The 22,823-nt window shown below is 36.5% G+C and overlaps 1 long non-coding RNA gene across 9 annotated transcripts in view; it reads left to right on the forward strand.

Moving 5' to 3' along the window:
• LOC123789238 (uncharacterized) overlaps positions 1-22,823 on the forward strand; it is a 685,069-nt gene that overhangs the window by 584,163 nt on the left and 78,083 nt on the right. For 3 of the 9 annotated variants that reach the window (XR_015723987.1, XR_015723992.1, XR_006778742.2), the window contains one exon: positions 10,973-17,960. The exons of 5 other annotated variants lie outside the window; for them this stretch is intronic. This is a non-coding gene — a long non-coding RNA (uncharacterized LOC123789238). Of the gene's footprint in view, positions 1-3,237; positions 17,961-22,823 lie in introns of those variants that run through there. One more of the 9 variants, XR_015723991.1, reaches the window with a different exon arrangement.

The raw sequence follows: 22,823 nt of genomic DNA on the forward strand, positions 1-22,823 counted from the left end.
GGGCCTGTTCTACAGAATGTAATATTAAAGGTTAGGTTTCATTCTGCTTGAGTGGAATTTCTCAACCAGGAAAACACGAGCAAAGACAGCCTGTAGAGATTTGACATGACAACCGTTCTCGTCTTATTGAAGTACAGCATAGGCTGCAGATGTCCATTTATAGCTTATTTGAAAATCTTTAACATTCTTTGAAGCTTTTAAAAGTATATTTCCCAGGGGAAAACCTTTTTAAGCTACAAGAAGCTTCTCACCATTTTTATAACTGCACATTATCCTATTTCTTCTTCCAGCGGGAAGTCATCAAATGTATTGCATCTACACCTTACCGATGACCAAAAGAAAACAGACATTCCAAGTCCTAATGCTTTGCTAATGAACATGTATTTCATTAGAGACATAATTAGTTGAGAGAATCAATGTTTATAGAATGGGTAACTTACTCTTCGTTTTCATGATTATTACTGCATTTAAACTCCCACAAGACTTTCCTGTCCAGAGATACCATTTCTATGCACATTGCACGCAAAACCTCTGAGTTGAGATCTGCAGTAGTAGTTTGCTTATTATTCCTTATTTTTAACCATCTCCTATAGTATAAGAAAAGAGTTAAACACAGCTCAAACTGTCCTATCATTTAATATAGTAAGGAGGTTTTTGAAATCACAATACTGTATGTTAACTTGAAAGGGAGAATCGAGACAAATAAAAGAATAGTAAAGAAAAGCAATATTCTGTTTCACTCCCGCAAAATGAATTCCTTTTGTTAAGTTTCTATATATTCATGTTTCTAATAAAATTTATTTTTTTAGGGGCGCCTGGGTGGCTCAGTCATTAAGCATCTGCCTTCGGCTTAGGTCAGGATCCCAGGGTCCTGGGATTGAGCCCCACGTCGGGATCCCTGCTCAGTGGGAAGCCTGCTTCTCCCTCTCCCTCTGCTTGTGTTCCCTCTCTCGCTGTGTCTCTCTCTGTCAAATAAATAAAAAATATTTTTTAAAAAATTATTTTTTTAGCTCAGTTAGGAAAAAAAGACCAACAGAACATTATGAGATGTTATTTTTGTGTGCATATAATAGCAGGAATTTTGCTAAATGTTTTACATGCATTTCCCAATATCTTCACAACTGCCCTCGGATGTGGACACCACAATTATTGTCGTCCCAAAGGGAATTTCCAACAATGTAAGATATCTGCAAATATAATTTTGGTTCCTTATTTTTTTCTACAAAAAGACAAAGAAAATTGCCAGCTTTCATCAGAAGGTGCTTCCCAAAAGCATTTGGGAAGCAGTTACAAAAGATGGCTTAAAGTAAAGAAAAAAAATATTAGAATGGTTAAACAAATATTATTTGAGCTATCATTTATTGCCTACTGTTAATTCTGGACACTGGAAATATTCCTGAGAGCAGACTGGAGCAGTGCTTTTCAAAATTTAGCATGCATAAAATTACATGGCAACCTTGTTAAAGCACGGGTGCCTGGGTCTCACACAGAGATTCTGCTCCAAAGGGTCTAGAGTTCGGGCCAAGTAATACTGGTGGTGTTGGTGTCTGGAGAGTAGTTGTTGCTACGGAGACTAGATATTGCTACTTTCTGTAGCATTGGGCTACCGTCCCTGTTCTGCAGGTGCTTACATTCTGGTGAACTTTTAAGTATGAATAATAATAAAATTTTAATTGTTACTTCATTTTATTACATATGCTACCTTTATTTAATCCTTACAACGACCACAAGAGTGTAAGACAAAGATTCACTTATTATCATTATCACTATAAACATGAAGAAACTCTTAAGTAAATGAAGTGCCCCCCCACCCTGCCCCCTAGTTCAACTAGCTAGAGGCAGCAGATCCAGTGTCTAAACCTAGTTTTTTCCCTCAGGCAAGAACCATGTTACATTATTCTCTGCTGCATTGTGTATTTACTCAGACTTTTTCATGTGAAAAGCCAAAAAAAATCTTTTGTAGGTTTTGCAATACCCAACAAATGTTACTAGAATCAAAGGAGTTGGCGGTTAAAAAAATTATCACCAGCTTGTGACATGGTAAATCATCTATATATATATATATATATATATATATATATATTGCACGTGGTTATTATTTAGAGAAATTTTTATTCTGTATTTGTGATTGAAATTCAATTTCATCTTTAACGTAGGATATAACTTTGATTTGTAACTTTAATTATTCAATAGGAAGTTGTAGATTTCCAGGAATTTAAAAAAAGTCACTATCATTCTCAGCTGGAGAATGATTTGAAATCTTCCTGTAGAATGGGAGCATCTCAGGTGGGAAGAGCTGCTTTGACTCTTTTGTAATCCAGTACATATTCCATTAGGTGTTGAATGTTCTATAAATGTTGACTGGGGGAGCAAATCAAATTCGAGCAGATGAGCTGCCCATGGACCACAGCCTTCTTACAAATGTCCTTTAGTAGAAAGTCTTTATCTAAATTAACTCTTAATTGTGCAATGATATTGATTTCAAAAATACATTGCTAATATACTGTTTTCTTAATACAAGTTCTTTTTGCTTCCTTAAGAATATGCTAGTTAATTCATAGGTAGCATAAGTAACATGAAGCACAGCAGTTGCTAAAGTAACTTTTTTAATGAATAACAGAGTAAACAGGCTCATAAAATCCATATAAATTGTCACTTCTCAAGTTTATGGCTGCCCTGGGGCTAAGGCAATTAAAACTCGAGTTTTAAGGAAAAATTGTCAAGACCCTTTCGACTTGGTATACCTAACTAACAGAAACTTATTTTTTACAGATTTCTTTGGTCTGTGTATTTCTGATGAATTTATCCTGTATTTGCAATGCATTATTATACAAGGAATTTGAGAATCTGCTGTTTGAATAACATTTTGTCCAGTATCCTAAGCATCCATTACTTTGGGGTTCCTAAGTGTCTCTGGGTTGGAAATTAAAGCCTCTTGTATCCTAATTTTGTAACAGAAGGATGCTGATACCCTTTGAGCATGGATTCATTATTTCCTAATTATTTCGTACTTCCTAGGAAATCCAAGAAAAACAGTATCAGTAGGCTTTCACTAAGGTATCATTATTATTCACTGACATCACTTTATTTTATTGGTGAAATAGTGAAAAAAAAAAAAGTCAGTCTCTGAAGGTACTCTAACAAACCGAGCTAAGCACTTCAAATATCTAAATTCTCCTTTCCCAGTTTTCAACTTTTATTAATCATTGTCTTCTTTTTTTCTTTTTCTCTAAAAAGAAATGCAAAGGAGCCATCCTTTTTAGATTTTAACAAGTCCTGTCCTACCTACCACTGAACCACCTAGGACCTCCAAATCACATAGTCACCGCATGAGGAAAGAAGTGTTTACAGAAAGAAAATGTACTTGAATGTCAAAAATGTCGAAGCCTTTTTGAAACTGGTTTTCCTGATTACTTTTCTCTCTCTAGTGAGAGAGATTCTATCCCAGCATTTTTCATTGTAAAATCTGGTCAAAACTATAGCCACTTATAGATATTATCTTTAGAATTCAAACAGAGCCTTTCCAGAATAGTAATTTCTGCTTTTGCTGGTCTATGAGAGATTATTTACTTGAAATAATCATAGGTGTTTTATTTGAAGAAAACTATTTATGACTCTTCATTAAAGCTTGTGTAAAAATGCCAGTGACATGCCATCTCTTTCATAAATAAGAACCTTTAATCATGTTAGATTCTGCATTATGCTCAGTGTCTCATAATCAATCATCATTAGATGATTTGAGGAAACACAGAACCATGAAAATAATATTAGCAACTATTTTCTAAAACTTGTGTTCCTTTGTAGCATGTCATCACCAATTTATTTTCAAAAGTTAGTGCATCTGTCTTTCCTACTTTAAAACAGTAAGTTTAGGGATGCCTGGGTGACCCAGTTGGTTAAGCATCAGACTCCTGGTTTCAGCCCAGGTAGTGATCTCAGGGTTGTGAGATCTGGCCCGAGTCTGCCCTGCGCTCAGCAGGGAGTCTGCTTGGGATTCTCTCTCTCCCTCTCTCTCTGCCTCTCCCCCAACTCATGCTCACTCTAGTGCGCCTGCTCTCTGAAATAAATAAATCTTTAAAAAAAAAACCAGTAAGTTTAAATCTCTGTAAGGATTTGAAAAAACCAAACTGATATAAGTAAATATGCAAACATGCAATAATTTTCTGACCTGTCCTTCAGTGATTACTGGAGCTTTGGACAAAGGCACTTAGTCCTATTGAAGCGCCTACTTTATCATTCATTAGATGCTTTGCCATCCAAGAGAGCTCATCTCCAGGGCTGAGGCTAAGACTTACCGAATTCAGAGACAAAGAGTACTTCTGGTATGATTTATATACATGTCTTCAGAACATTTTATTACCCCCTTTAGTTCTGCTTTCCTAAACATTAGTTTATTCTTTGATGAGCTTCTTAAAGTTCCCAGAATCTCTTTAATAAGACAATCAAAGAAAAAACTAGTGTTTGTTCCTAGAGTCTCAACTTCGTTTCCCTCTTTAACCCAATTTCTTCCCAACCTTCCTTCTGCATCAGCTGGTCATCATTTACATGCACAATAATAGATGTACTTTGTCAAAGGATCTCTGTCAAGTAGCTTGCACACTGAAGAAGCCAAAGAAACTGTTCTTTTATTTGGTGGCCTGATCTTGCTCCCTGCATACAAAGTCTTCTTAAAAAGGCAGGTACTGGTACTTTCACAATTCTACATCACAAACAATTACGTATTGGCTACTTTGATATATTAACATTACCATATCAAAATGTGAGCAATTTTAATGTTTTAGGATGTCAATAGTCAATTTTATTGGCAGCTGCTGTGAAGTTAATGTTTGACTGACATTAGCACCTCTACTTATTTGTTACCTGAATGTCACATATATAGGCATTACACTTGTATACTCAGGAGCTTTCTAAATCAGAGGTTCACTTCTCTCAAGAGATAGTTAAGCAATTCTTTAGAGATCTGGGTATGCCATATGCATATGTGGTTGGTGTGGGTTTTATATGGAGGTGGTTACAACAGAAAAGTTTAGGAACCATAATAAATGTTTTTAATTACTTTTAGCAGTTCAGCTCCCATTCTTCCACTTACTAAACAGCATCCCAGTTTCCTTCTGATGAGTTAACCCTCCTCCACTGTGTGCTATTAAAATGGGATTGTTAACTCTGCCATCTTACAAGATATCTAAGGTTTCCTTGTGCTACATCTTTCCATTCAATAGCTCAGTAACCAAGACTAAGCAACCTAAGTTTAGCCAATGGGATTCTGTCACCTAGAACTTTGGATCTTGAACTGGGTATTGCAAAGATGGAAGAAATAGATGAAATTAGTTCCTTCTCACTGGGTCATTCCACATTCTCACTCAGTTCCTGTTACCGAGATGATAGTGTTGATTTTCTGTTTTCTAAACCCAGCTCTTTAGGCTTCTCCTCAAGCCTGTGAGCACCCTATTCTGTGCCCTTCCTGTTAATGACCTCTTTTTTAGTTTTGCCAGAGATAATGTCTGTTGTTTACCAACAAAAACCCCTAACATGTACCTTGTACTGTTTTCCAACACCATCTTATTAATAGGAGTCATATATAAACGAAGCAAAAGGAGATCAAGCCTCACATTAATTCATATTCAAAACTGTATTTTCTAAAAAGCACATCTCTTACCTTTTGATATTGGAAAATTTAAAACTTGATGATCAAAAGTAACATGGACATGAAGTTATTTTCTATCCAGCACATAGTGTGGCACATAATAGGGGCCTGGTAGAGTCTTGTTGAGTTCACAAATGCTGCTAGTGTTTTAAAAAATGGGAACATTTATGGTATTAATCAATTGTACTGAGGTTATTGATACCAAGAGTAACATCTCTGTTTCCAAAAGAGCTCAGAGAAATTGGATATAGGTCAATGACCACTTGAGGGAAACAGAAGTTACTAGATATTTGGGGAATTTGTGATCTACTTTTGAAATTTCTGAATTTGATATCACCAACCAATGGCAATAATAAAAAGCACTGGCTAAATTTCTGCTGATGTTCAGTATAATCATAGTGGAATATCTAAGAACAAATTCTTTTTTTTTTTTCTTTTTCAAAGGACAAATTCTATAGAGAACAGTGTTTTACCAATGTGAAACAATTTGGATATTATTTAGAACATTTAATTAATTTTAGACTTGATGAATTTAAACACCATCACCTCATAACATTTTCATGACTTTATTTCGATTAATAATAGATAAAGAAGTTTGAGGCAATAAAAGAGATTTACCGAGAATTTCAAACTATTTTAAGAAGTATTTGGATCATTTAAGGGAATTAAGAACACTAATAAGAGAACGAGTTCTGTTACAGATAAAAATAATTCCTAATATCATAAGTTTGTTGACATTTGGTTATACTTAAGAGGAAAAAAGATACTCTTTTTGTAATCTATTATTTTTTTTGTCATCTAAACAACTAAAAGCTGTTTAGTTAAACAACTTAAAATAAATACACAGCATAATGGGTCAGTCTTATATTTTATTCAAAGTCCAGTGACTCTGAAATGCAGTTAAATTTGTTTTCTAACTACATCAAATGATTTTCAATATAAACAATGTGCTATAATTTATTTTTCTTTCCAAGCAATCTCTGGAGTGAGTGTTCTGCACCTCCCCACATGCATATAGTAATTAGTTGTCTGGTGGGCAATGGCTAGCGCCACAGCTCACTGGGCAGTATAATGGTAATATCATGTAGCTCTGTCACTTTACATAAATGCCACATCCTTCCTCAGTGGACAGGCAAACAGCAGCTCAGCTAATGAAAAGCATACCTCTAGATTTCCTTTAGGTCAGTGAGGAAGCAGAACAATTGAACTGTGGTTCCAAAACACATTCAGCCACAGGCCTAACACATAAAATAAATATGTGATCTAATAAATATTATTACATGACTGATTTTGACTTTAAAACTGAGTCCAACTTGTACAGGACAGCACGCTATACATAGTGGCTGCTCAAAAAAGATTCAACAAAAATGACAATACTCAAATAACAAAAAATAATTACTTATGGTAATTAATTCAATAAATCTGAATAACTCTTGTGGACATACTGTATCATATAATGGTTTGAGTAATGCTTATTTGTACTTTCTAGGAAATTACAATAACTATGAAGTGGCGTTGTATTGTCAGTGGAAATTTTTACACTGTGAGCACTAAGCCCTATGTGAGAAACATTTTTGTGGGCAGCAAAGACAAAAAAAGCTTTAGAGGTACTACATAATAGGGACATATGTTTTGAGCATTCAATTATCTCAGAGTGTCATAAAACCAAGTAACGGGAGGAGGAAATAATCTCACTTTAGTCCAGCAGAATCATGCTAGATCAATCCCCAGAGACCCTGAACAAAGGGTTGAGAAGTAACCAATTTGTGAACTATGATGTGATAAGGTCATTTGACAGCCATCCAAGAGGGAGGGAATGTTGACAAGTGGGAAAGGAATGAGATTGTCCAAAGGCAACATGGAGTTTGGATAAATGTCTTCATTTCACCTTCAGCAAAGGTAAAAAATAAGATCAGTAGCACCCGTCTGTGGAAATATGTTTAGAAAAGAGCAATAGCAAAGGGAAGAGTTCTTTTTTTTTTTTTAAAGATTTTATTTATTTATTTGACAGAGATAGAGACAGCCAGCGAGAGAGGGAACACAAGCAGGGGGGAGTGGGAGAGGAAGAAGCAGGCTCACAGCGGAGGAGCCTGACGTGGGGCTCGATCCCATAACGCCGGGATCACGCCCTGAGCCGAAGGCAGACGCTCAACCGCTGTGCCACCCAGGCGCCCCCAAAGGGAAGAGTTCTGATTGAAAAGTATTTATTACGAGAAGCATTGTAAAATTTATAAAATTACTTGATGTCTCTAATAGGCTTTAAGAAGAATTATCTTCTAGAAAATAAACCAGATACATAATAAAATAAGACTCTGGAATTAAAGGATAAAAAAAATGATGCTCAAAGAAATTATTTCTAGAAGAAGAAAGGATTGAGCAAACTAATATGAAGCTATAAAGTAAATAAAATACAATCAAAGTTTTACAAGTTACGATAGAGACAGAAAAGAATAGATTTGGCATCACGGAAAATTGAATGATTGGCAGGAAAGATAACAATAATTTTAGGATACTCGGAACGGATAACCAAATAAAAGGAATGCATGACCACATAATATATGTGGAGGAGAGAAACTATGGACAATTAAATTCATTTAATGTCTTCATTTGGTTGAATATTATGCAACTATCAAAATAATCTTAAAACATGAACATCATAAACTGTATATATAGTACTTGGGCATAAAATATACGTTCACACATATACAGTTCAAATGAAAAAAATAACAAACCACTATGTTTATATATGTTTATGATAATTATCTTTGTGTGATAAAGACTGATTTTAATCCTTCATTTAAAATTCCTGTGTTTCTTAAAGATTCTATAAATGTGCAATATTTTTACAATTAGAAAAACTAGTTTTTAAAAGTATATTGGAGATACAGGGACACGCCATTAGAATCTCCTAACAATAGAAATTATTGAAAGGGACTGCTTCTAGTGGGACTTAGAGCAGGGAAGATGGGGGCACATGATTTATACTTTGTAAAAGCCTTTTTAAAAGCTGTACGTTTGACATTTTAATAAAACATTTTAAAAAGTGTATGCAGACAGAGACTATGGACATTTGGATAAGAGTTTGGTAGTATCACTCCTGAGAATAATAAACTAAAAATAAAGATAAATTCCTTGTAATTCTTTAGTTAAGAAATCCACTAATTTTCCCAATGTAGTCATGCTTTTTCCCTAGTTTACTATCACATTAAAATAGAATTTTGTATTAATCATGTTAAATGCTCTTACGTGTTTTGACATGCAGACTGGATGCTAGAAACTGTTTCTAAGATAAAGATTCCTGTGCCTAAGATGAACACCTTTTCATTTTTGAGCCCAGGTCTTCTTACCTGGCTATTTTTCTTTCTCACCTCCCTGTTTGAACATTATTTCAGTATCTTTATACCAAGAACCCCATATTCTGGCAATCCAGCATTAATTTATAGTCATATTTACCACACTCTCTGTTATGCACGATCTTTGGCTAGGACACCAGTCCACCACTATCCCAACTCCAAACACTTTGCGATGAGATCTTACTGAGCCCAATAGTCATGGTCTTTGTCTGCCATGGTTCTATCAAGTGCTTTTGAAGCCTGCTTAGAGCAGGAAGTATCCTTAAATTTCTCTAGTGATCTGAGTTTGCACTTAGTAAATTATTCAAAGGATGGTGGCTAATTGATGCCCCGGAAGGGGAGTCAAAATTACTGATGGAATCACACAATATCATCATGTACATATATAAATTTTGTAACTTCCTGGTTACTAATTATAATTCATTTAAAAACAGTGTTTGCCATTTATTGCTGATTACAATATGCAAAATAGCAATTACACATATTATTAACATGTCAGATTTTTAAAATAAATTATATTTGATTACAGTCGTATGCTCTGGTCTTCTGCATTGTCTTGTGTTTTTTTCATTTTACATGATTATTCATGTAGTAGAGTCTGTTCTGATTTTCATGATTGTGGCTAGTGGTCATTTGATTTCAGCTCTTTTAAAAATGTCTAACCAGGAAAACAAAAAAGAAAGAAAGAAACAAGGCTAGTGACTGTGTTTGCTTCCTTTGACTATTTTGTCTGGTGAATACAAACAATTTCAGTCAAAGCTCTTCTCCATTTCACATGGTTCACCTACAAAATGTATAGTGTCATTGCAGGATGTTAGATTTCAGAAGTAGGCAAGGAGCCAGATCACAGAAAAGCCGATGAGACATAGTAGCCATTTGGAGAGTGGTAAATGACCACGAGATCTGTAAGACTGAAGGTCTAGAGCTTAGTCAGTGCATTAGTTTCCCAGGGCTATGATAACAAAGTATCACAAACTTGGTGCCTTAAAACAACAGAAATTTATTCTCTTAACAGTTCTGGAAGCTAGAAGTCTGGAATCAAGGTGTCAGCAGAGCTACGCTCTTTCTGAAAGGTCTAGAGGAGCTGGCCATCAATCCTGTGCATTCATTCCTTGGCTAGCAGTTGTATTATTCCAATCTCTACTTCTATCTTTGTATGACATTATCCCTATGCAGCTGCGTATACCTTCTCTTCTTATGAGGACACCAGTCTATTGGGTTAAGAGCACCTTAATCCAATATGATCTGGTCTTCAATGAATTACATCTGTAAATACCCTATTTCCAAATAAGGTCACATTCGCTGGTACTGGGAGTTAGGACTTCCACATATCATTTTGGGGATGCACTTCAAGTCACAACACTTAAATCATTGCCTTAATCAAAGTATGAGAAGCTGAGCCAACTATGGAAGTAATTGAGGATATTGGCAGAGAAGAATTTGAGAGATATTTAAATGACATCATTACCAGGAATTAGTAACACACTGGATGAAGGGATGAGATCCATTTTCCATCAGATTTTTGAGAAGACAATGGTGTGATTACAATGGCATGATTAACCAAGAATGGTAGTATAGGAGGAGAGAATGATTTGAAATTGAAAAAGAGGTAATGAGCAAAGATGTACTCATAACAAGTTGAATCGCAAAACTCTCTCTGCTCAGGCAATCAATTCATGACCATGCGTTGAGAAGAATCAACCCCGGAGTGTCAGATCCTCCTCCTTGGCTACTGGCACTTAGCTAGACTGACAAGCTGCAGGTGCAGGGCTTATGGCTTCCGCTGTCACTCCCAGACTGGCATAAAATGCCAAACCACAAGGCAAGGTATCTGTCATTGCTAAGAGGCAGAAAGGATCTTCTGCCATTCAGAATGATAAAGGAATGAAAAACCCATGAGAGGAATTTTGACCACAAGAAAGAGGAAAAAGTTGGGAAATCAGAGTGATAAGTTCTTTCTTCTTTTCTTTTCCAGGACTGCCCTAAGTCAGGATTTCTCCTCCGAGCCTGTTGATAGAAATTCCTACATGTTGCATGGATACACACGATGAGGAATCCCCTGAGTTTTTCATGGTTATTCATGAACCAGTGGCAAACATAGCGATGCATCATTTTGGATCACTTTACATTTTTTCCTCTCTCATTTCCTTTAATCCTCATTCTGGCTGCTCTGGGCTTGCATTTCTTAAATGAAGTATCAGTTTTTTAAATCCTTGCCTTAGAAACCACTTTCTAGGGAACCTAGTCTAAAATAGATGTATTTTAAACATTGTCTAAACCAATAATTGCCAAACTTACTTTTGGGTTGGTGGAGCTTTGGGATCCTATGCAACTTTAAGCTCAGCTAATTTATTTATATCTGTTTCATTGATGTATCTTGAAGATTATGCATAAAAAAAGTTAATAAAAATAATGATATTTTTATACTTACTTTTTTTTTATATTTTTATACAGCTACTTTTTAAGTAGCTATTATGTCCAGTAATATAGTGGGTGGTAAATAATCAATGATCAGTAAGAGTGAGAAAATCCCTGCTTACAGAGTTTATATTCTGGTGGGAGAGGCCGACAGTAAACTTACCTTGAAAGAAAATAAAAATTAAGAAAATTTCAGAGTGTAATATGTGCCAAAAGAATAAAATAAGGTACTGTTAAAGGTATTGCCGTGGTACTTAGATTGTACAGTAAGGGAAGGCCAGACTGAGAAAGAGATATTTAGAACTGAGACTAGGATGAGAAGAAACTGCCAGTCACCAGAACAGTCTAGAGAGATTGACAAACACGTGCAAAAGCTCTAAGGCAGCAACAAACTTGATTTTTTGGAGGAACAGAAAGATAGCCAGTAGCTGGAGCTTAATGAATGAGTGGGGAGTGATATGAGATGCAGTAACAATTTAAGGCCATGTTCAAGATATGTGGACAATACTGGTTTTAAGATTTTGTTAGAAATACAATGGGAGGAAGCCTTTTTAAGATTTACGTTGGGAAGTGACACGATCTGACTTCCTTTTTAAAACACATCATTCTGACTCACTTATGGAAAATAGCTTCCACAGGGGCAAGAGTACAAGAAGGGAGACCAGTTAAAAGACCAGTTAATAGTCCAGGTGGGAAATGCTGATTGCTTAGGCTAAAAGTATGGCAGGAGGAATTGAGACAAGAAAGGGATGGATATGGGAATATACATTGCAGTGGAGCTGAAAAATTCTTTCTTGTGGCTTAGATGTTCGGGGTAAGGAAAAGGATGACTTGAGCAGCTCAAAGGTTGGTAGATGCCAAATACTAGCATGTAAAAGATGTGAAAATAATCAAGATGTCTTTTTGTCTCTCTTTCTTATTTTCTCTATTTTAAAAATTGTTATCTCTTTGTCTTCTATTACTGTGTAAATATTTACCACTAATTTAGCAGCTCAAAAGAACACCTATTTATCACCTCAGAGTCCATGGGTCAACAGTCTTGGGCACAGCTTAGTTGGTTTCTCCATGAGGCTGCAATGAAGATATCAGCTAGACTGGATTCTCAACTGGAGGCTCGTCTGGGGAAGAACCCACTTCCAAGCTCACTCAGGTTGTTGACAGAATCCATTTCCCCTGGTGGAAGTTAAAACTCCAGCCTCTGGCCTTCTGATGGGAGCTGACTTAGCTCCTAGAAGTCTCCTAGTGACTGCTTATAGTTGTTAGAATCCTCTGCAGTTCTTAGCTTTGTAGGATTTCCCAACATGGCTGCACCTAGAGCAACTCTTTTTTTTTTTTTTTTTTTTTTTAAGATTTACTTATTTATTTGAGAGAGAAAGAGACAGAGAGTGAGCAGGGGGAGGGGCAGAGGGAGAGGGAGACAGGCAGATTCCCTGCTGAGCACAGCCTGACTCTCAGGGCTCAATCCCAGGATCATGGCCTGCGCTGAAATCAAGAGTTGGACACTTAACCAACTGAGCCACCCAGGCAGCCCTCTAGAGCCACCCTTTTAAGAATGAAGCAACACATACAATTGCCTTTACCGTATTCTTTTAGCTGGAAGCAAGTCATAGTCCTGCCCACACTCAAGGAGAAGAGATATCAAACACTTGAACACTAAGAGGTGGGATTACATAGGGTTCCTTAGAGTCTGCCCACTACATTGCCGATTAAATCCTGAAATCTGAACTGTCAAATTGAATAAGTAAGTTTTGAAAATGGTAGAAAATTCAACTCTGGAAATATAAAAATAATCTAAATAAACCTCTTGATTTTGTCTAGAAACACTTGAGGCATAAATACTACTTTTCATAAATTCTAACCACTACTTACTACCAACACTTGGTCTCAAATGAACTTTAAGAAATTGCCTTTCAAAACCACAACAGCACACTGATGTACTGAAAGTTGACATGCAGCATGGAACACTTTCACCCTGAGATTATGTTTTTTTGTGGCAGAAAATAAGCAGCAAGATTGGAACAAATAACTAATAACACTTCAAAGTGTTACCCAGGTAACCAGAATGCTAGAGGTCAATCAGTATTGTCAGTTCATTTCCCACATGTTAAATTCTGTAAATGTTACTTTCATTTTGCTCATCCCGTGGAGATGGCCAGGAGGAACCCAAGCCAACTGTTTCCATAGCAGAGCCTGAAGATGGCCCGGAGAGACATGGCCTGTATTGCAGGGGAACTGATGAGAGCGTTTGCCCATCTGGGATACAGATACCTTCATGAAAAGAATTCTAAGAACTCAGAATTCACTCCGCAGAGTCACATGTGGGTGAGGGACTGGGAGAGCAGGACAGAGAGATATCTACTCTCTGATGCCATCTTGACTGGTGTTGTTACCTTCTTGCATCTAGAAGAATTGATTACATGAGTTCTAAAATAGTTGAAAGATGTTTAAAGAGTAAAGCACTTGAAAATTTTTAAAAATTAAGTAAACTTGGCAAAGGATTTGAAAATTAGAAACAACTTCAATATTGGGAAAGACCATTAGTTTTATTTGTCAGTGATGTGCAAAAATCATTGGGATGGGTGGGGGAGGAGAGGGAAATAAAGCAATTCAACCTGGATTCTGGGAACTCAGCTAGCTGGTTTAATGCAGATAGCCAAGCATGAGTTGATATGGGTTTGGGCAAGTTTGATAGTGGCAACATTGCAAAGAAAAGAATAAATACCACTGATACCTCACAGAATAATTGGCAAGACTTATGACAAAGTATAAGAGATAGATGAGCAATTAAGCAAAACATAAGTATAAGAATTTGATTCTGTTGGTTCAGTTAATGAGGCTGTCATTAACAGGAGAAAAACTCATATGTTTAATATATATTATGTATTGCTTATATTTTATATAATACATTATCTGCCATGTTTTGGCTACTCTTACACAATAAGATAACATGGGAAGGATGTTTACAAAGAGTGACTGTGGCATATAAAAGGCTGTATTTGTTCTTCTAGAGACAGTAGAAAGTATATTTGGCCAAGAACTGGTTGAAGCTAGTACAGCACTGAGCAACTGAACCCATACATATTTTATGTGTGGTTTTTGTGTTGCTAAAATAAAGTTACCATAAGAACTGAAATTCTGTGCCAGAATTCTTAAGGCTTTGAGACTGTGTAAAAAAGAGAACCAAATCATCTCTCAACTAATATTATTCCAATATTTTGATGCAACCATTAAAAATGATATATCTTCTGAAGCAAATGAGTTGTAGATGACGATTTTTTATTTCTGTATAATAAAAATTAAAGCAATTAAAATTCATTAAATTTGATATTAGACAACATTTTAGTCAGTTTTTACTGTCATACTAGTTTACAGTTTTTATACTAATTATTCTTTTTTTAAAAAATATTTTGTTTATTTATTTGAGAGAGAGAGAGAGAGCATGAGCAGGGGGGAGAGGCAGACTCCCCACTGAGCAGAGCCTGATGCGGGACTCAGTCCTAGAACCCCGGGATCAGGACCCAACCCAAAGGCAGATGCTTAACCAACTGAACCACCAGGTGTCCTATACTAATTATTCTATATATTTGGGCACACTGCAGTCTGAGTTGCAAGGAGGTAAAAGAACCCATATCATGAAGGTCATGGGCAATTTAATCTTGAAGACATACAAAACTTCAGCCATGTTGATTAGTGGTGACAAACGTTGATATGACAAGGAACTTCAGTAGGTTAGAAACATCTGGCAACATTATGGTGTCTTTAATTTACTCTAATGTATTTCAGAGAGACAACTGTACATCTTACTTTGTCCTACGCTAGGTGAATTCAACTCCTTAATCAGGAATTTACACTGCAAGGATGGTCAGTTAGCTTTATCTCAAAAAGGAACAAATCCTAAGAAACCCTATGAATTAGGTATTTTCTATTATCTACTTTTAACAGATGAATTTTTTTTAACAGATGAATCACCTGAGGGACCAAGAGATTAAGTTATATAAATTTGCAGAGATAGAGGGTTGCGGCTGGCATTTGAACATGAATAATTTGGCTCCAGAGCTTCTGCTTTTAATCACTGGAGAATATGATTTCTCCAATCTTGATCTAGTGTCAAGATTGTGCAATACATATTTAGTATGAATAGAAGTACTTATATGTATTATTGCTATGATTTGGATGGAGTGGAAAATATCTTCCATTTAGGCCCTAATTCAAATCCTCGCACCAACTCTCAGGAGTTGTCTGACTTGGGCAAGTTGCTAATGTCTCTGCTATTTTTCCAAATCTGCAATATATGAATAGGACCACAATTTTCAGAGAGCTGATGCAATGTTTAAATGTGATAAAACATATAAAGTGTTTAGTATACGTTTGAATTAAGCATATTGGCAATTAAGAATTACTATTTAACCATCTGGAAAGATTCATGTGTCCAAACACTGATATTGCCCTTTAATTACCTAATGCATCTTACAGAAGTCCACTTACAGTGTAAGCCCTGACAGTTGGCTTTTCTTTTTGTAATGCAAGTGCCTGACTTAAGCTTTGATTGCTGAGCCATCCACTTCAGAGAGGGCTATCCCCAATAAACAGGTCACCAGTCACAGGCCTAGATAAAGAGCCAGGCTCCACACTGGGCATGTGCATGGGTGCTCCCTCCCCTACTCCCCACCAGGCTCCTTTGCTTTATAGATCTTAGTAGATTGTGAAAACTGACCATTTGAGACACTTTTTTTTCCCTCTCTTCCTGCCTTAAATTCCTGCTCTCACATTTTAAATTTACTAAAAAAGAGTGAACCCATGAAACCCTAGGCTCCTACTCTGGACCCCAATAAAAACAGAACCCCAGGCCCACCTCTCTCTTTCTGTACCTGAGACCTCACTGGGTAGCCAAGTATGCCATGTAATTTCTGGGAACTGTAAATAATAAACTTTTTAAAAGTTTCCTGATCGTTATTGGTGAGGGTGTCCTGCAATCATAGTAAGAACTACAAGGGCGGGTCTGGCTACAACACCCATTATTGGCAACCTGAGACTGGCACACATCATTCAGTCTTGCTGATCTCCCAGGACCAGTCCTCCCCCTATCAAAAACTCACCTGCACTATGCGCTCTGTTTTCTATTAACATGATGTATTTCTGGTGAGAAATGTGACCAAAAAATATTCATTTCATTGTTGAGGATGAATAATTACAAAATATAAAATATGTCACATACACAGCCAACTAATTTACACATGACAAAGTTTATTCTTCCTACCCACCTCTTCTATTCCCAAATACTTCATGGAAATATGTTTTTAAAACAAAACCATAAAATTCTAGTCTTTGAAGATAGCCTAAGTTCATTTTTAAATGTATTTACTATTTGCCCTCATGCAAAATATATTCTATTGGAAAGATACACATTAAATGAATTAATAAACAATAATTTTATTAAATTTATGATGTTATACCAAAGAAAACTATGAGATACAATGGAAATGTGTCATGGAGGAAAATAACTCAATTTGTGAGGTTGGGAAAGGCTTTCCTGAGGATTTTGCATTTGAACCAGACTTGATGTATGAGTAAGAATTGACAAGATGAAGAGTGAGGGAAGACCTTTTCTACAATGTTTCAGAAGTATATGTGGCTGATATCAAATGGTGTAATTATAGGAAAAGATCTTTATCACCCGCTGATAACTTGGAAAAATTTTAAACTATGTATCAGAAATTTTGGAAAATTTCTACCAAATAGAATATGAGCTTGTGATTTTCTATGTGTGAAATGAAAGCTTTTCTGGTAAAAAGTGGGAGGGAAAAGGATAACACCTGGAATTGAGGTAAAGGCTCAATTCAGGGCAAATGCGTGGCAATGAAAATTTTGATCTACTCAATTGTTGCCTGGCTTCCATGGTTGACTTTTGACTTCCAGTTGTTATGGAAAGCATCTTAAGCATACAGTAACAGCCTTGGCAAATTAGCTCTTTAAAAAGTCGGCTGAAAAGAGGTAACTATCCTACCTAACTTCAGGCTGCCATAGCAAGCAAGGAGAATTAATTTTTAGAAATATAAGTAAAACTTTCCAAAAGATTGCTTCTGTTTATTGTCCTTTTCTATTCTCTAAATACTTCTGAGTATCTAATTTGACAAAACTAATGTAAATTTAACATGTTTTCTTGTCCCTTTATCTGGGCTTGAAAAAAATTGAACAAGTACCTTTGTGATCTCTGATAAAAGATGACTCAACTTCTAATCCTGGTCAGACACACATCTGCTCTAAAGATGAGCAAACAGAGAAGATCAATAAATATATCAAAAGATGATGGGCTTATGGTTGATTCTTCTTTTTCCTTTTCTGTGTTTTTTTTTTTCCCTGCTTTGTCTTTAAATCTATACTTAACATGTATTATTATTTCAAAAGAGCAGAAATGTTACATTCATTAAAACTTCCCTTTAAACTTATAATATATTTAATTATTTTAATGTTTAAAAATTATCAAAACTCACTAACAATTACAGATTTTTTTCTTTTCTTTCTTTCTTTCTTTCTTTCTTTTTTTTTTTTTTTTTAAGATTTTATGTATTTATTTGTCAGAGAGAGAGAGACAGAGCACAAGCAGGGGGAGCAGCAGGCAGAGGGAGAAGCAGGCTCCCCACCGAGCAAAGAGCCTGAGGCGGCACTTGATCCCAGGACTCTGGGATCATGGCCTGAGTCGAAGGCAGGTGCTTAACTGACTGAGCCACCCAGTCATCCCTACAAATTTTTTTCTCTCTAAAAATGATTACCGAGGGTCTACCAGGTTCTGGTATATACCAGTCACTCTCAGGAGAGGGTAATTTGAGAAGGTATAGGGTGATATTTAGGATTAAGTTTGCATATAATGAATAACAAAAAGAACAAAATACGAATAACTTAGAAAACACAGATGTTCCTTTCTTTACTTAATAACAGGCAAGACAAATTTTATTTTTCCATTATATAAAATGAGTTTATAATTAAACAATCCAGGGTTTGTAGGGCATCTCCACAAAATTGTCATAGACTCCTGTGGTTTACTGATCTACAACAACTCATCCTCATGATCCAAAATAGTGGCTAGAGCACCAACCATTATGGCAAAGCTTCAAGCAAGAGGATGGAGACAGAGAATGAAGAAGAATTATTCTCTTCCTCTAAGAATAATTGCTGATGGTGTCACATGACACTCCCACATACAATTTACTGGCCATCCCTAACAATGCGAAAGGCTGGAAACTTTAAAATACACATAGTTAAAAATCAGGTTTTGGGACACCTGGGTGGCTCAGTGGGTTACGCATCTGCTTTCAGCTCAGGTCATGATCCTGGGGTCCTGGGATGGAGCCCCTTGTCAGGCTCCCTTCTCAGCAGGGAGTCTGCTTCTCCCTCCCCCTGCTCTTATGCATGTGTGCTCTCTTTCTCCCTCTCAAATAAATAAATAAAATCTTAAACAAAAAATCAGGTTTCTTCTTACCAAGACAGAAAGGGATACTGAGAAGAAAAGTAGCAGCTTGACACAAATCAACAAATATATCGCTCTCTCTCCCGTATAAAAATCCAGAAGCTAATAGGAATTTTCACATATTTTTCTATGTTAAGGTAATACAATTGGAAATATTAACATTGGCTGAGTGCCCGCTACACATCAGACACTTGTATCTCAGTTAAAATTTGTATTATCTTGTGAGATACATAGTTTTCTCTTTTTATATAAATCCAAACGGGTGAATGTGTACTAGAAGGCTATTTTTGCCTCTTTCAAAGTCTGAAAATTTAATCATTGTGGTATACTACTACCTAAAGACATTTACTGTTGCTTCTGTTCTAGAATAGCTGAGAACTGCCAATGGATGAGAGCAGAATAATGTTGATGCTTTCTCCTGTGCTTATCAGAAGAATATGGATTTATCAGAGTTAAGAAGTCTCCTCATTTCCAGCTTCTTTTTTGGGGTAATCCAATTGAAGAGGGGACTCAGAAGCAAGCAGGACCTATGAGGAGTGAGGATTAGTAAATTATTGAGGACAACTTGTGAATTTTTATTAAATCAATCAATATACTGGTAGAGAGGACTGCCTGGCAGAATAGCTTCTCTTAATTTGAGCTGAATAATCTGGTTAAACTTTCACTTGGTTAAAATGATGCAGAAAGGCAAAGCACACACAACTGGGTACTTGGGAGAACAGGTCTTTTTAAACTTCACCCTCCTGTTCACACAATGAGTAAATTAAAATGCTTATTCTTTGTCTTATGGTATGGAATTCAATTTTGGGTTAATGCCTACTCATATGTTAGAAAACAATCAAAATAAAAATGAAAACTTTATTCCGCTTGGATCAGGTAGCAGTCAGCCTGTACTTTATCTAGGGAGGCTTTATGTTCTGCCCGTCTCCTTAAGAGGCGGGTCTCTTAAATTCTGAGCAGGGAGCTGGACTGGGACTCGGGGCTCGATTCCAGGACCCCAAAACCATGACCTGAGTGGAAGGCAGACGCTTAATCAACTGAGCCTTCCCGGCGCCCGTTTTCTCTTTTCTAATAGTGGGATTGACTAACTTCCAATTAATATCACATTTGCATGTGGTTAAGTACAGATCTGTAGTGCTGAGTCATCTGATAACGACTGTCTGGTCTAACTAAAGATTTATGAATCTTGATCTATTATCATAGTGATTGAATTGAAACTCAAATACACTGACTGAATTGGAATATACTGACTCTATCACCAGTGGTTTATTTTGTTCAAGCAGATGTAAGTCAATTTTTCAAAATGCATCAGACTTCTCCCTCGGGATCCCTTAATACGTATCACCAAAGACATTTAGTAAGAAACCTGTTTTACCTTGAGCAGGACATTGAGAGCCAGTATAAATGCAAGGTATTTGGGGGAGATAAGCAGGCACTTGGCCTCATGCATGATAATGTGTTTAATGGGTTCAGAGACCACACAGGCTATAAAAGCTACTTAGAAATTCACTCCCCCCCCCTTAGACAATTCACTCGTTCTGGGAGCATTTTCAGAGATCACCTCTGATAATTGCTTCAAATGACCAAAAGTTGCAGTCAGAACTGTTCTTAGAGTCTTTCTAGTTCCCTGTACTTACAAACACGCTTAAGGGCACTTAATGAATAACCTTTTACTGATGTACCACCCTTTCATTACCACCTGGGCTTAGAAGCAAAAGACATAAAGGTGAGAATTATTTCCTTACTGGTTTAGCCCAACCTTTCAATAGCAGTGGCACTTTGTAGATGGCATCTATCAGTGGGAGGAAAATTATACCTTAGGTCATTTTAGGCAGAGCAGACCATAAAAATGAAACACTATAAAATCTTTGGGTTTATAATAGTACCATGTCATAAATTCTCCCTGTGGAGAGACAGCACTCGTGCCTGTTCTACATTTATAGTGTACATAGTGGAACAATGTGCTAAAAATATTCTAATTCGGGAATTATTTTTTCTGTATTATTAAAGAAGTCACTTAAATGTTCGTGCACATGGATTTGAGATCTCACTGTGGGAGTCTTATTGAGAAAACACACTACATACACACGCACACACACACACACACACACACACACTTACACATACTCCAATAATACGTAGCCTATTTAAACATAAAAACAAAACAACAACAACTTTCCCAGTTCAGAGAATCCAAATCATCTCTGCCTTGAGTGAGGAAATAAGAAAACCATTATGCTGATTTCACAATAGAGATTTCTTTCCTTTCCTTTTCTTTCTTGGTAATTCCACAAGAACAGGTAGGAGGGTGAGGTCTCTTAAAGCACTGGGAAAGTTGCACAACCTCCTGGGTATAGAACATAAGTGATACACACGGAAGCAGAAGCCGAGGTCAGGGACCCTAAAAGGTAAACTTCCGGTAATTCACATCAACTTTACAAAGGAAATGTGACTCCTGTAGAATGTGCAATTAGGGCTCAGAAATAACTTCTCAAAATATAGACGGCTAGCTGCTATATACATTGTGCATAGTACCCTGTGCAACAGTCAGGAAATTTGAAAAATATCCCTCAAAATACCCAATTTACACTCCTTTAGAGATGTTAAACTACGGAGGTTAATTAAATGTTACTGACAAATATTTCCTATCTCAGGAATCTAAGTGGCAGAGTAAGGGAAACAGAAAGTTAGAGTCAATGTTAATATTTGCATACATATCCATCAGCCTGTGTGAGACTTGTACTGCTTACGTCCCTGGAAACACCTAGTAATCCTGTAAGACTGTTCAAAAAGACCTCATATGAAGCTTGCTCCTGTTTCTCCATACAGATTAGTTTCTCTTTTCTGTTTGTTCTCAAACCACATTGTGTAATTATTTGTTTACATGGCTTTCTCTTCCATGAGCAGCTCAAAGTAGAGCATAAGCTCAAAGTTCTTTTTTTTTTTTTTTTCTTCTATGCCTGGTACTTTACATGGTCCTTCAATAATATCTGTAGTTTGAATGAATACATTAAATCCCATCAATTTAAACATGGGAATTCAGTCTATAAGAAGCAAATATATTCAAACCCAAGAATTATGGTCAGTTTCATAACCATATTTGAATGAATGCTTAAAATAGGAGAGAAATAGACAAACAAGTGTGCTGCCATGATTTTCCTCTTCTCTGGTGATCTCTTGTCTCTCTTCTACATCCTTCTCCAAAATCAGGAAAAGAGGACTCTCTCATTTTGCGAAAACAATGATTTTCATCAATAGTATACCTTTCAAGTACTCTTGCCATTTTCAAAGTACTAGTGTATTGTGCACACCTCTGGTATCTGAACGGATCATCTGAGAGAAACTGGTGAAGTGGGGCTGCCCCTAGAGTATCTGGAATCCTGAGGAAAATATGTCTTGCATTTTTATATACGTACAAACATTTTGATTAAAAATGTATTAAAAAATTCACGGGCCTATGTGAGGCTGTGATTTACCAGTGAAGATTTAGAATAATGGGTCAGGGAGAGACACTAGGTATCTGCTTACTGTTCCATCAGTGCACATGAAATTCTTTGGAGGGTCCAGGTGCAGGCTCTCTGTGCACAGATCCAGGAGCCATCGCTTTCTTTTAAATGTGTCATAGCTAGCTAATTTCATATCTCCCACCATGAGGAAAGGTAGCAACACTGTTATTACTCACCATGACATACTCTTCAGAACCTGTTTGTATTGAAACAATATAGATCTTCTTGCTACCACAGTTCCCTAATACCATTTATTTAGTGCTGGTTACATCATTACTCATAACGCTGCACCATCCATCATGCTGCCCATGGAACTGGTTTCCAATGACTCTCTCAGGGAATGTTACTGTGCTGTTTTGAAGATGACCAAAAATGCAGGTCTCACACAGAGTGTGCAGGAAATTGTGAGTGATACAGTCATTATCTGATCAAGTTAA

The sequence above is a fragment of the Ursus americanus genome, chromosome 3 (assembly GCF_024610735.1).
Source record: "Ursus americanus isolate L20-20 chromosome 3, mUrsAme1.1.p, whole genome shotgun sequence".
Taxonomy (NCBI): Eukaryota; Metazoa; Chordata; class Mammalia; order Carnivora; family Ursidae; genus Ursus; species Ursus americanus.